The sequence below is a fragment of the Puma concolor genome, chromosome A3 (genome assembly GCF_028749965.1).
Source record: "Puma concolor isolate L17-30 chromosome A3, mPumCon1.1.hap2, whole genome shotgun sequence".
Taxonomy (NCBI): Eukaryota; Metazoa; Chordata; class Mammalia; order Carnivora; family Felidae; genus Puma; species Puma concolor.
The window spans coordinates 126,745,705-126,759,490 of record NC_141669.1 but is presented as its reverse complement, the minus strand read 5'-3'; the positions used below and the strand labels follow the sequence as shown (position 1 = coordinate 126,759,490).

At 45.0% G+C, this 13,786-nt stretch overlaps 1 long non-coding RNA gene and 1 pseudogene across 1 annotated transcript; one reads left to right on the top strand and one right to left on the bottom strand.

Annotated features, from left to right (window-relative positions):
• Nucleotides 1–215: 215 nt before the first annotated feature.
• On the bottom strand, nt 216–650 carry LOC147582770 (ubiquitin-like protein FUBI pseudogene; annotated as a pseudogene).
• A 7,887-nt stretch (nt 651–8,537) lies between these two features.
• Nucleotides 8,538–12,357, top strand: LOC147582769 (uncharacterized). Its single transcript, XR_015249497.1, has 3 exons — nt 8,538–9,149; nt 9,454–9,547; nt 11,068–12,357. It is a non-coding gene; the product is annotated as an uncharacterized LOC147582769 (long non-coding RNA).
• The last annotated feature ends 1,429 nt before the right edge of the window (nt 12,358–13,786 follow it).

The window sequence follows — 13,786 nt, the reverse complement described above, 5'->3', positions numbered from 1 at the left end:
CGATTCTGTGTCTCCCTCTCTCTCTGCCCCTCCCCCGTTCATGCTCTGTCTCTCTCTGTCCCAAAAATTAAAAAAAAAAAAAAAAAGTTGAAAAAATAAAAGGATGGGAAAAGATATACCATACAAACATGCATTGAAAAAAAGTGGCTATATATATATATATATATATATATATATTTTTTTTTTTTTTTTTTTTTTTTTTTTTTTTTACTGGACTAAGTGGTTTTATTGGGGAAAGCCAAGATTACAACGAACTTAAGAGTTGGCATGGTGCCCTTCTTCTTGCCAAAGGTGGGCACAACATTGGCAAAGTAATGGTTGTACTACCTCTGCCTCTTGGCTCAGCCTGCCTTCTTTTTCTCCTGTTTGGCCACCTTGGGAGTCTGCCCTCTTACTTTCCCAGCACGGGCCAGGGAATGATGGATTTTACCTCCAAGCATGGAGCTGGCTACTTCCAGGGTGTTCAGAGCCTCCACTCCAAACTGACCTAGGGTAGCCTCATTCTCTAGGGGTGTGCCTGCCAGGAGCACAACTTGATCTTCTGGAGCGATGCCCTCCAGAGGGACTACATGAGCCTTGGTCTGGGCAACAGTCTCCTCACCAGTCACCTCGAGGGTGTGTATCTCCTGGGAACAGACAAAGAGCTGCATGTCAGCACCTGAACTGTGGCCACTGGAGCTGCAACTGAGAAGACAGAGTCGAGAAAGAGCCAAGAGTGGTTACATTAATATCAAATAAAGTTAAACATCTAAGAAAAAAGTTACCAGAGACACAAAGAGACATTACATGATAATAAAAGTAAACACAGCAATCCTAATGTGTATGTACCAAAACAACAATAACCAGATCTGCCAAATATGTAAAGCAGAAATGGATGGAACTAAAAGGAGAAAGAAACAAATCCACAATTAATAGTTGGAGACGTCAACACCCCGTCTTAATAATTGATAGAAAGAGACAGAAAATTATCAAAGATATATAATTCAGGGGTGCCTGGCTGGCTCAGTCGGTTGAGTGTCCCGCTCTTAATTTTGGCTCAGGTCATGATCTCACGATTCGTGGGTTTGAGCCCCATGTAGGGCTCTGTGTTGACAGTGTAGAGTCTGCTTGGGATTCTCTCTCTTCCTCTCTCTTTACCCCTCCCCACTCATGCGCTCTCTCTCCTTCTCAAAATAAACATTTTTTAAAAAGATATAGAATTTGGGGCACCTGGGCAGCTCAGTCGGTTGAGCATCCAACTTCGGCTGAGGTCATGATCTTGCAGCTCGTGAGTGTGAGCCCCGTGTGGGGCTCTGTGCTGACAGCTCAGAGCCGGGAGCCTGCTTCGGATTCTGTGTCTCCCTCTCTCTCTGCCCCAACCCACTCACATTCTGTCTCTGTCTCTCTCAAAAATAAATAAACATTTTAGGGGCGCCTGGGTGGCGCAGTCAGTTAAGCGTCCGACTTCATCCAGGTCACGATCTCGCGGTCCGTGAGTTCGAGCCCCGCGTCGGGCTCTGGGCTGATGGCTCAGAGCCTGGAGCCTGTTTCCGATTCTGTGTCTCCCTCTCTCTCTGCCCCTCCCCCATTCATGCTCTGTCTCTCTCTGTCCCAAAAATGAATAAACGTTGGAGAAAAAAAATAAATAAATAAAAATAAATAAATAAATAAATAAACATTTAAAAAAAATTTTTAAAGATACAGAATTTAATTAACACCGTCAAACAACAGGGTCTACTTGACAGCGCACCATAATATAAACCTCAAATTTAAAAAATCATATAGGCTGTTTTCTCTGACCACAGTAGAATCAAATCAGTAGAAAAAAAATAACCTGAACATCTCCTAACACTTGGTAACTAAGCAGCACACTTCTAAATAATCCACAAATCAAAGAGGAAGTCTCAAGAGAATTAATAGAAGTACATTGAACTAAATGAAAATGAAAATATGATACACCAAAATATTTGGGATGTACTAAAAACATTTTAAAAGAGAAACATAGGGGGGGGGCCTGGCTAGCTCAGTCGGAAGAGCAAGCAACTCTTGATCTTGGGAGTTGTGAGTTGGAGCCCCATGTTGGGTGCAGAGATTACTTAAACAAATAAAACGTAAAAAAATAAATAAATAAAAGAGAGACATAATCTAAGATCACAATCCAAGAATCTGGAAAAAGAAGAACAAAATAAACCCAAAGCAAGCAAGGAAAGGAATAATAGAAGATACCAATGACACTGAAAACAGAAAAATAATAGGGAAAAAAAAGCAACAAAGGTAAGAGTTGGTTCTTTAAAAATGGATAAAATTGATGTCTGTAGAAAGATTGATACAGAAAAAGAGAGAAGACACAAGTTACCAGTATCAGTAATGAAATGTGATAGCATGACAGACCCTACAGACATCAAACTAATAGAGCAATCAATGAACAGCTTTATACCCATAAATGTGACAACTTAACCCACTCTGAAAAAAAAGAAAAAAAAAAAAAACCTACAAACCACCACAACTCACGCAATATGAAATAGAATTAAAGAGATTGAATTTGTAATATAAAACCTCCCCAAAAGGGGGTGCCTGGGTGGCTCAGTTGTTTGAGCTTCTGACTCTTGATTTTGGCTCAGAGGGTTGTAGAATGGAGCCCAGTGTCGAGGTGTGCACTTAAGTGTGGAGTCTGCTTAGGATTCTCTCCTCTCCCTCTGCCTCTCCCCAGCTCAAACTCACTCTTTCTCTAAAAATGAAGTGAGGGGCGCCTGGGTGGCTCAGTCGGTTAAGCGTCTGAGTTCAGCTCAGGTCACGATCTCACGGTCCGTGAGTTCGAGCCCCGCGTCGGGCTCTGGGCTGATGGCTCAGAGCCTGGAGCCTGCTTCCGATTCTGTGTCTCCCTCTCTCTCTGCCCCTCCCCCGTTCATGCTTTGTCTCTCTCTGTCTCAAAAATAAATAAACATTAAAAAAAATTTAAAAAAAAATAAATAAAAATGAAGTGAAATAATGAAATGAAATGAAATGAAATGAAATGAAATGAAATGAAATATAAAAATTCCCCAAAAGGAAATCTCCAGGCCCAAATGATTTCACCAGAGAATCCTACCATGTGTTTAAGGAAGAACTGACACCAATTCTATACACTTTATTCCAGAAAACCAAAGAAAAGAAAACACTTCCCAGTTTAGTTTGTGAAGCTAATATTCACTGATGCCAAAACCAAAAAATAAAAATATATACAATACAAAAAAATTACAGACCAATATTCCTTTGGCTATAAGCACACTAGTCCTTAACAAAATAATAGTAAATAGAATTATTCATTAATTATATGAAAAGACATGTGAATATATGAAAGAATTATATACTATGGGGTTTATTTCAAGGATGCAAGGCTGGTTTAATATTCAAAATCAATCAGTGTAATCCATTATCTTAATAAACTAAGAAAGAAAAATCACATTGTATTGACCAATGAAGGAAAATTATTTGACAAAAAGTATTTTAAATTCATGACAAAAACTCTCAGAAAAATAAGAATAGTTGGTAGCTTGGTAAAGAGCATCTAATAAAACCCACAGCCAGTGTTGAGACTTAATAGTGAAAGACTGGATGCTTCCCTCCCAAGATCAGGAACAAGGCAAGGATATCTGCTCTCACCACCCTTATTCAACACAGTGCTGGAAGTTCTAGCCTGTCTAATAAGGCAACAAAAGGAAATTTAAAAACAGATCAGAAAAGAAGGAATTAAAACTGTCCTTACTTGCAGATGACATGATTGTCTAAGTAGAAGACCCAAGGAATCTTCCAGAAAAGAAAAGGAAAGGAAAAGAAACCCTCCTAGGACTAGTGAGTTCAGTAAGGTCACAGGATATAAGGTAAACATATGAAATTCAATACTCCAACAATGAACACATGGCCACCAAAATTTAAAATACAATACCATTTTAAATTGCTCCCCCCAAAAATATATGGTTAGGTGTAAATCTAACGAAACGTGTGGAACTTGCATGCTGAAAAGTACAAACGGCTAATCAAAGATGATCTAAATAAAAAAATGGATAAACATACCTTGTTCATGGATTGGAAAACTCAACCACAGTAAAGATGTCAATTCTCCCCATACTGATACATATGTTTAATGCCGTTGCTATTAAAATCCTAACAGGAGGGGTGCCTGGGTGGCCCAGTCAGTTAAGCGACCACCTCCAGCTCAGGTCATAATCTCTCAGTTCATGAGTTCAAGCCCCTGTGTCAGGTTCTGGGCTGACAGCTCAGAGCCTGGAGCGGATTCTGTGTCTCCCTGTCTCTCTGTCTCTCCCCTGCTTTTGCTTGGTGTGTGTGTCTCTCTCTCAAAAATAAATAAACATTTTTTTAATTAAAAAAAAATCCTAATAGTTTTTTTGTAGATATGGGCAAGATTATTCTAAAGTTTATATGGAAAGAGAAAGGAATGAGAAGAGCTAAAACAATTTTGAAAAAGAATAATAAAATGGAAGGCTGCCTACTGACAATTTATGATAAAGCTAGGATAATCAAGACTTGTGATATCAGTGAACAGATAGATGCGTAGATCAATGGAACAAAATGGAGAACCCAGAAACAGACCCATACAAATATCCCCAATTGATTTTTTATAAACGTGCAAAAGCAATGAAGGAAGAGGAGACTTTTGACCAATTAGACATCTATAGATGAAGAAATGAACCTCGACTTCCAAAGGAGGAGAGTATGGGCTTTAGATTCAGGCAAACCTGACTTTTAATTCTAGTTTTGCTCCTTACCACTGAGTGATTATGACTCATTAAACCTCACTAAACCTCGAACCCAAGCCTGGAGCTCATCAACGACATCTTACGGATACTGAAAAAATAGCAGGTGAATGAATGGGCTCCATTTAATTTACTGGGGGGATGTTCCCGGAATGGCCAGCAGAGGGCGCTAATCGCACACGAAAGACCATAACTTCCTCAAAGCTTGTCTGCCTTGCAAATCCCACCTTGGCATTTCAGGCACCCATTTTCATAAACCCACATTAATGCACAGTGCTGGGGAAACATTTTTCCCATAGTGACACACTATGTTTCTTTCAAAGAATCAAATCGATAATTGTAATTATACCTCCTTTTCCTTGCTTACTTTAATTATTTTCATACAGGAATAGGCATGCATACTCCACGGGAACAATATTGCCCCCAAGGGGGTGAAAATTGGTTCTTGGGTCCAACCCAAAATCTCAGATATTGTAATGGCTTGTGGCCTTCAAAGGACCATAGTACATAAACAGATATACAGTATATCTATGGTATTAAAATTTCATGGGGAAGGGGACAATTAGGGGAAAAAATATCTAAAAGGGCTTTTCGGGGCGGAGGGGAGCTGTAACTTAAAAAATAAAGGTTGTGGGGCGCCTGGGTGGCACAGTCGGTTAAGCGTCCGACTTCAGCCAGGTCACGATCTCGCGGTCCGTGGGTTCGAGCCCCGCGTCGGGCTCTGGGCTGATGGCTCGGAGCCTGGAGCCTGTTTCCGATTCTGTGTCTCCCTCTCTCTCTGCCCCTCCCCCGTTCATGCTCTGTCTCTCTCTGTCCCAAAAATAAATAAACGTCGAAAAAAAATTAAAAAAATAAATAAATAAAAAATAAAGGTTGAGAAACACTGCAATAAGGAAAGATGACTCAAGAGAACGCCCCATCATTGGCCCACATCTGAAGGTAGGACAATCCAGGGGCGCCTGGGTGGCTGTTGGTTGAGCATACGACTCTTGATTTCAGCTCAGGTCATGATCTCATGGTTCATGGGTTCAAGCCCTATGTCTGGCTCAGCACTGGCAGCCCAAAGCCTGCTTGGAATTCTCCCTCTCTCCCTTTCTGTCTCCCTCTCCCTCTCTCTCTCTCTCTCCCTCTGCCCCTCCCTGCTTGCTCGCTCTCTCTCTGTCTCTGATTACACTTTTTTAAAAAATTGAAGTTAGGGCAGTCCTTTCTCCTAGAACTTGGGGTAGGCCACAATCCTGTCCAACATCAAGAGCTCCTAACTAAAGATCTTGTTATTGTTCAGAAGGCACTCCTCCAGGGAAAATTTAAATTCCATTATAATCCATTATAATCATTCCCGAAAGTTTCTCCCTACTCCCCCCCTTCAGGTCCAGTCCATCCCGAAACAACCATCGATCTGCTTTGTGTTGCACACTCTTTTTTTGCTTCTTTCACTCAGCGTAATTATTTTGACATTCCTCCGTGTTGTTGGGCATATATTTTTTAATTTTTTAAATGTTTTCTTTACTTTTGAGAGAGAGAGAGAGAGACAGACAGACAGACAGAGCGTGAGTGGGGAGGGGGCAGAGAGAGGGGGGGAGACACAGAATCCGAAACAGGCTCTGCATGGTCAGCACAGAGCCCAACGCCGGTTCAGACTCATGAACCATGAGATCATGACCTGAGCCGAAGTCGGACATTTAACTGCCTGAGCCACCCAGGTGCCCCGAGTATATTCATAGTCCATTTCTTTTTACTGCTGAGTACTGTTCCATTGCGATGCTGTATCACAATTTGTTCATTCGCTCACTTGTTCGTGGATGTTTGGTTTGTGTCCAGTTCAAGGCTGTCGTGAATAAAGGTGTGCGTATTCACGTCCAAGTCTTTGTGTAGGTCATGGGTTTTCGTGGCTCTTGAGTAAATACCTAGGAGAGTGCTACTGGCCTGTATGACAGGTGTGCCTTTAACTTGGCAACAAAGGGACTGATTAAAGTCTCTCTGCCCAGGCTATGGGACCCCCTTGCCACTCCTCTGGGAGAAGCCACCTTGTCTAATTCAAAAGGAGTCTTTCCTGGGGAGCCTCACGTGATCCCTGAGAGCCACACCCTCAGAGAGCAGCAAGTTGACTACTGCTCTCACTACAAGGAGGTGATTTTCTGGAACCTCCTTCCAGAGGAGAGAAAACTCACCTACACCCGTATCATCACTGGTGTGGCAAAGTACATCTGCTACAGCACAAAAATGTGGGGCGCCCGGGTGGCTCAGTCGGGTAGGCGGCCAGTTCTTGGTTTCCGCTCAGGTCAGGATCTCACGGTTTGTGGGTTCAAGGCCCACGTTGGGCTCCGTGCTGACAGCACAGAACCAGCTTGGGATTCTCTCTCTCTCTCCTCTCTCTCTGCCCCTCCCCTGCCTCAAAACAAGTAAAACTAAACTTGGAAAATTGGTGGAAAACATAGAAAAATGCAAAGATTAAAAGGCTTGCAATACCACCAGTGAGAGGTAAGAATGGCCCACAGTCCACTAAACATGGACTGTTCTAGTCTTTTCCTAAACATAGTGTACATAGAAATGTATGACCCTGTGTCTCTTCTCCACTGAGATACATCTTTCACAACTTAACTCTCCTGACCAGGTAGTTAATCACCCCTTTAAAAAGCCACCGTCCCTCACTCAGTCTCCAGACCTGAGCCAGTGTTGGGATCCCAAACACATGGACTGAAGCAAAGACTGGATCCTCAGAAGGACCCTGTAAAACCATGACAGATAACAACATGCCGGGGAAAGGGGGAATATGCAAGCATTTAAAAAAACCCATCACACAGGGTCTGCACTGGCATTTATGCCCAAGAACCCATGTGAGATTAGTGTAGAAATGAATATACTTTATTCCTGCTGTTTTAATTCAGCCTTACTATTTATTTTTCTATGTTATTTCTCTCCTTTTTCATGTGTTTGCTGGCTTGATAACATGGCCATTGATTATCTTTTTTTCTCTTAGATTTTAGTGTTCGATACTTTTCCATTCCAACAGCAGTTACCTTCCCCTTTTCACATTTAGAGTAAAATACATAATCACAATTATATAATCTTCCATTATATGAAAAAATACCATCTATTTCCCACTTATAATACTTTTAAGATGACCCACTTATAACACTTTTAAATCCCCATGCTCCCAACCCCTGTAGAGATTTAAATGCTTTTATTCTATAACATTGCAACTCAGGCAACAACGGATGTTGGTGAGGATTTCGAGAAAGAGGACCCTATTGGCACCGCTGGTGGGAAGGCAGGGTGGTGCAGCCACTCTGGAAAGCAGTATGGAGGTTCCGCAAAAAGCTAAAAATAGAACTGCCCTACGACCCAGCAATTGCACTACTAGGCATTTATCCGAGGGATACAGGTGTGCTGTTTCAAAGGGACACATGCACCCCCATGTTATAGCAGCACTATCAACAATAGCCAAAGTATGGAAAGAGCCCAAATGTCCATCGATGGATGAATGGATAAAGAGGATGTGGTGCATATATACAATGGAGTATTACTCGGCAATCAAAAAGTGATATCTTGCCATTTGCAGCTACGTGGATGGAACTGGAGGGTATTAGGCTAAGTGAAATTAGTCAGAGAAAGACAAAAATCATATGACTTCACTCATATGAGGACTTTAAGAGACAAACCAGATGAACATAAGGGAAGGGAAACAAAAATAATATAAAAACAGGGAGGGGGACAAAACAGAAGAGACTCTTAAATATGGAGAACAAACTGAGGGTTACTGGAGGGGTTGTGGGAGGGGGGATGGGCTAAATGGGTCAGGGGCACTAAGGAATCTACTCCTGAAATCATTGTTACACTATATGCTACCTAATTTGGATGTAAATTTTAAAAAAGAAAATTAAAGAAAATAAAAGCAAAAAGATATTATGAAATAATAAATACATTAAAAATTTCAAAAAAAAATGCTTTTATTCTCCATCTGCCCCTCCCCCAAACATGGGGGGTGGTTTACAGAGGGGGGGAGGTCCTCCAGGTACTATTATTAATCTTTCATTTTCTCTCAAAACCCTGCAGATTATCGTTTGCTTTCAGTGTGGCAGGAAAGAAGTCCAATGCCTGCCTCATTGGTTTTCTTTGTAAGCTGCTTATTTTCTCTTTCTGGAAGCTGGGAGGCTTTTTTTTTTTTTAATTTTTAATGTTTATTTACTTTTTTAGAGAGAGAGAGACAGACAGTGTGTGAGCAGGGGAAGGGCAGAGAGAGAGGAAGACACAGAATCCAAAGCAGGCTCCAAGCTGTCAGTACAGAGCCAGACGCGAGGCTCGAACCTGAGGTGAAGTCAGACGCTTCACCGACTGAGCCACCCAGGCGCCCCTGGAAGCTGGGAAGTTTTGTATTTATGTTTGGCCTTCAGTCGGCTTTTCGGGACATGCCTCAAGGTGAGCTTTATTTTTTTTTCTAAGTTCTGTTTGGAATTCAAATCTTCAGATCAAGTATTTATTGGAAAACTTTCAAGGCAAATTCCCTCCTTTATGCTCTTTAATTATTGCTCGTTAATTATTTTCCATTTCCTCCATCTTATGAATTTCATTATACCGATAATAATGATTCCGGTATCTGAGTATTTGGTTGCCTGCGTTGTCCCCTCAACCCTCTTCCGTTTCACCTTACGATTGCCATCTCTTTGACTCTTCGATTTGTGTGCTGTCTTATTTCTCCATTGATATTTATCCCATGGGTCAGGCTCCAACAGTGACCGTCCCTCCTCAGACTCCTCTCCCGAGGTGTTTAGTCTGGACGTGAGAGTGTCCTTCCGCCCAGAAGGCGCGTTATGTCAGTGAGTGTACTGCCCTGTATTTGTACCTCTTTGGGTGTTGCTTTCGTCGTTGATTTCTGTTCAGGGGGCCTTCTCTCTCCTCCAGGAGGTCTGTGCCTGCTGTTCTGTGTGATGTTCTAGTTCTTTCTCTTGCTCACTTCTAGGTCCCCATCTGGTATGTTGGTATTGTCCTTTGCTGGCTCATCGGGGCACATGGTCAGCTGCTGGGGATCTTCAGCAGGATCAGTCCCTCGAGTTGTGGATGGCCCAGTGGTTTTGGCCCTTCTGTCACTGGCCCTCCAGCTGGCAAGCCATGGTTCCCAGAAGGACGTCCTCTGCTCTCCAGTCTCCTCATTCTCCTGGGGAAGAGGGAATTCAGCACATTGTTTACACCCTCACAGCTTTGTTTGTTTGTTTGTTTGTTTTTTAAGTAGGCTCCATGCCCAACATGGGGCTTGAACTCACAACCCTGAGATCAAGAGACTGGGCCAGCCAGTCACCCCTCCCCCACGGCCTCTTAAGTGCCCCAGAGCAGTGATCCCAAAGCACCCTTGTGTGGGCCGGTGCAGCCTCTCCCTCAGGATACACTTGGACTTCTATAGATCAAATGTTCCCAGATTTCACCAGTTTCCTTCTGACCGTGACTCCTGGGCTCCGTGCTTCTGGTCCCCAGGCCCTCACTGGACCCGGAAGCGGAAAGTTCTCTGCCAGCTCCCTTCCTCTGGACTGGAGAGAAAAGCAAGGTCTTGTGTCCACCCTAAACCTCACAGGCTTCTTGCCTCAAAGAATGTTCTGTAGCTAGCTTTAAGCTGAAGGATGATGGCAGCAAGGATGTATTCAAGAACCATCTCCCTGGAATGCCTAGAGGAAAATTCACTACATTCCAAAATACTACAGGCCATTTCACAGACCACAGTGCAATAAAACCAGAAATCATTAACCAAAAAACCCCAAAAAACTTCACCAACAAAACCCTAATAGACCCAAATATCAAACTTCACTCTTTTCAACTGTCTACTGGATTAAAGAGAAAATCAAGACAGAAATTATAAATCACTTCTAATGAACGACAATGAGAGTGGAAAATATAAACCTCCGTGAGATGTGACCAAAGGAGAATTTGAAGGAAGACATACAGATTCATAGAACGGTATTAGAAAAACAAACAGAAGATTAAAAATAATGCAGAGCCCCCAGGGGTAGTCCGTGCACTGCGTATGCCAGCCTAATTTTGCTTCCACCGAGATGCCTATTAAAAATAGAGTCGAGAGGGGCGCCTGGGTGGCGCAGTCGGTTGAGCGTCTGACTTCAGCCAGGTCACGATCTCGCGGTCCGTGAGTTCGAGCTCTGCGTCGGGCTCTGGGCTGATGGCTCAGAGCCTGGAGCCTGTTTCCGATTCTGTGTCTCCCTCTCTCTCTGCCCCTCCCCCGTTCATGCTCTGTCTCTCTCTGTCCCAAAAATAAAAATAAAAACGTTGAAAAAAAAATTAAAAAAAAAAAAATAGAGTCGAGAGATTTTATTTCCACCTTTATATTTTGTAGAATTTCAAATCCCCCAGAAGAGCAGAAGAACACTACAACGAACATCTCTGGATGCACCCCTGGTTACGATTTTGCCACATTAGTCTCTCTTGTTATACGTGGATGCACATTTTTTTTTTCTGATTCATCCACAATAGTTACCAGGATTATGACCCCTCCCTCTTCCGCACGCATCCCAGGAGAAGAGAGAAAATGTCCTCTTGTCATCGCTGGCCTTCTTGGGAGAAGGACTCTGGAGCAGGGATTCGCCTGCGGAGCGCTCTGGGGCTGGACGTCCAGGAGAGGGAAGGAAGGTCTGGGCGGAGTGAGGATGTGGGGTGTCACATAGATTCAATAAAAGCATGTGCAAGCTCCTCGAGGAGCTTCGAAGCTTCTTCAGAGTTAGTCCTGAGTTGCCGTGAGAGGAGCTGGGTCCTTCTAGACTGCCCTGTCAACCAGTGATTGGACATGGGCTGCCCTGGGAAAGGGCATGACCTTGGATGAGGCAGTTCCCTTCAGCCCGGGGATCGCCCTGAAGAGTGCCAGCAACTGAAGACTGTGCTTCCAGCAGCTGTGGGAGTAAGTCCTTCCCCTCCTGTGGCCAAGTGCCACTTCATTTCGGTTCCAGGAGCTCCTCCTCCAGGACGCCAAGGGGCGTCTTTCCTGGAGGACACTGACAAGGGGAAGGTTAAAGGGGCAAAGTACAACCCCGGCCAATGCAGCTGGGCTCAGGGCCACGCTGATGCTCTTGCTCTGTCCATGTGTTCGGGATCCAGAAGCTAGCTTCGATCTGCAAAGAAAAAAGGCCAGTGTAGCAACATTCATACCAGACAAGTTGAAGATTAAAATTCCCCGAGGCGCCTAGGGGTGCCTGGGTGACTCAGTCGGTTAAGCGTCCGACTTTGGCTCGGGTCACGATCTCGCGGTCTGTGAGTTCGAGCCCCGCGTCGGGCTCTGTGCTGACAGCTCCGAGCCTGGAGCCTGCTTCCAGTTCTGTGTCTCCCTCTCTGTCTCCTCCTCCTCTGCTCATGCTCTCTCTCTCTCCTTCAAAAATAAATAAAAACATTTTTAAAAATTAATTAAATAAATAAATTTAAATAAAATAAGTCAATAAATTTCCCAGGGCGCCTGGGTGACCCAGCCAGTGGAGCGTCCGAATTCAGGTCAGGTCATGATCTCGTGGTTCGTGGGTTCGAGCCCCGCGTCGGGCTAGAGGCTGACAGCTCGGAGCCTGGAGCCTGCTTCCGATTCTGTGTCTCCCTGTCTCTCTGCCCCTCCCCAGTTCATTCTCTCTGTCTCTCTCTCTCTCTCTCTCTCTCAAAAATAAATAAACGTTGAAAAACATCAAATTAAAAAATAAAATGCAGACTCTGATTCAGTAGTTCTGGGGCGGGACCCGGGATTCTGCATTTCTAACAAGCTCCCAGGTGATGCCGAGGCTGCTAATCCCATCCCCCACACACATAATTTAAGTACACCCTCACCCAAAGCAATTAGCCTGGTAGAATGGCGGGGTGGCCTGTGCAAGGTCAGTTAAGGCATCAGCTCAGCTACCACGCCCGTCGGGGGTGGGACGCTGTCCTCCGGAATATGGCGTAGGCACTGAGCCAATGGGCGTGGTGTCCCCAGGAACGAACGAGCAGGGAGGGAGGCTTCGCCTCCCACCACCTCCTGGCAATGTTGGCGTCTTCATGCAAAAAAACGGAGTAGGAAGCGAAGAATGAAATGAGTCTGCTGGCGGGGCTGGTCCACCCGCTGCACGGGGAACTAAACCAACTGCTACCCGGTGGGACTGAGCCTATGCCTGGCGCCCAGGGCATCACGGGGCATCTCTCGGGGCTTCCCGGACATTCCAGGTGATTGTAACAACCGCAGTTAGACAAAGGCAAGGCGAGGGAGGAAGGGCTGGGTCACCCCAGCAGGCCAGTAGCACCTGCCAGTTGAAGTGATGGCCACGGGGCAGGAAAATCTGGAACGGGTGGCAGAGGAGGAAGAGGACGACTATGGATCACCACCCTGGAATGAGCTACCACTGCAGACACCGGACGTTGGCTTGTGAACCCTCTTCCAGACTGTTTAGGAGCTGCCACAGGCTTCCCCCTTGAAGGACTGGCCGAAGGCATCTTATTCTTACATGTGCGACAGATGTTACAGGAGGGCGAAAGAGAATCTGACTAGTGCAAGGGCCGGAATGTGCCAGACTCGGTTTATGCACCACCACGGATCTCCGGCCTTCTCCCCGCAACCACCCTGCACACTCACCTCACCCCTCAGCCGCTCGCCTTGATTCCCAGCTGGAGGGGCTCTACGGGGAACGGGGGCGGGCGATTGCCTGGTCCTTAAGCCTGATGGCGGCCTCTGCCATTGATGACGCTACAGGTCAAGGAGCCCCACGGCAGTGCTGACCAAAAGGGAGAGACCGACCACGACATGAACTGTTTGGATTGGTCCCAGGGGCTCCCGGGGCAGGGATAGGAAGGAGCCGGTGGACAAACTCTGCTCACCTTCTCCTCCAGCGGGGTGTTCCAAGTCGGAGTAGTTCACGCAACTAGCTATGCTAGTTACAAAACTCTCAGCAATGCCCCGGCTCACCCTGGCTCTCCTCCTCCCTGACTCACTTTCTCCCTCAGCCTGGTTTCCTCCAGGAAGTGTTACCACGTAAACTTTTGCCGAGGGCTCTGCGTTCTGGGGAGCCCAGGCTGAGACAGCGTGGTCCTTGAGAAATAGACAAAGAACAAGA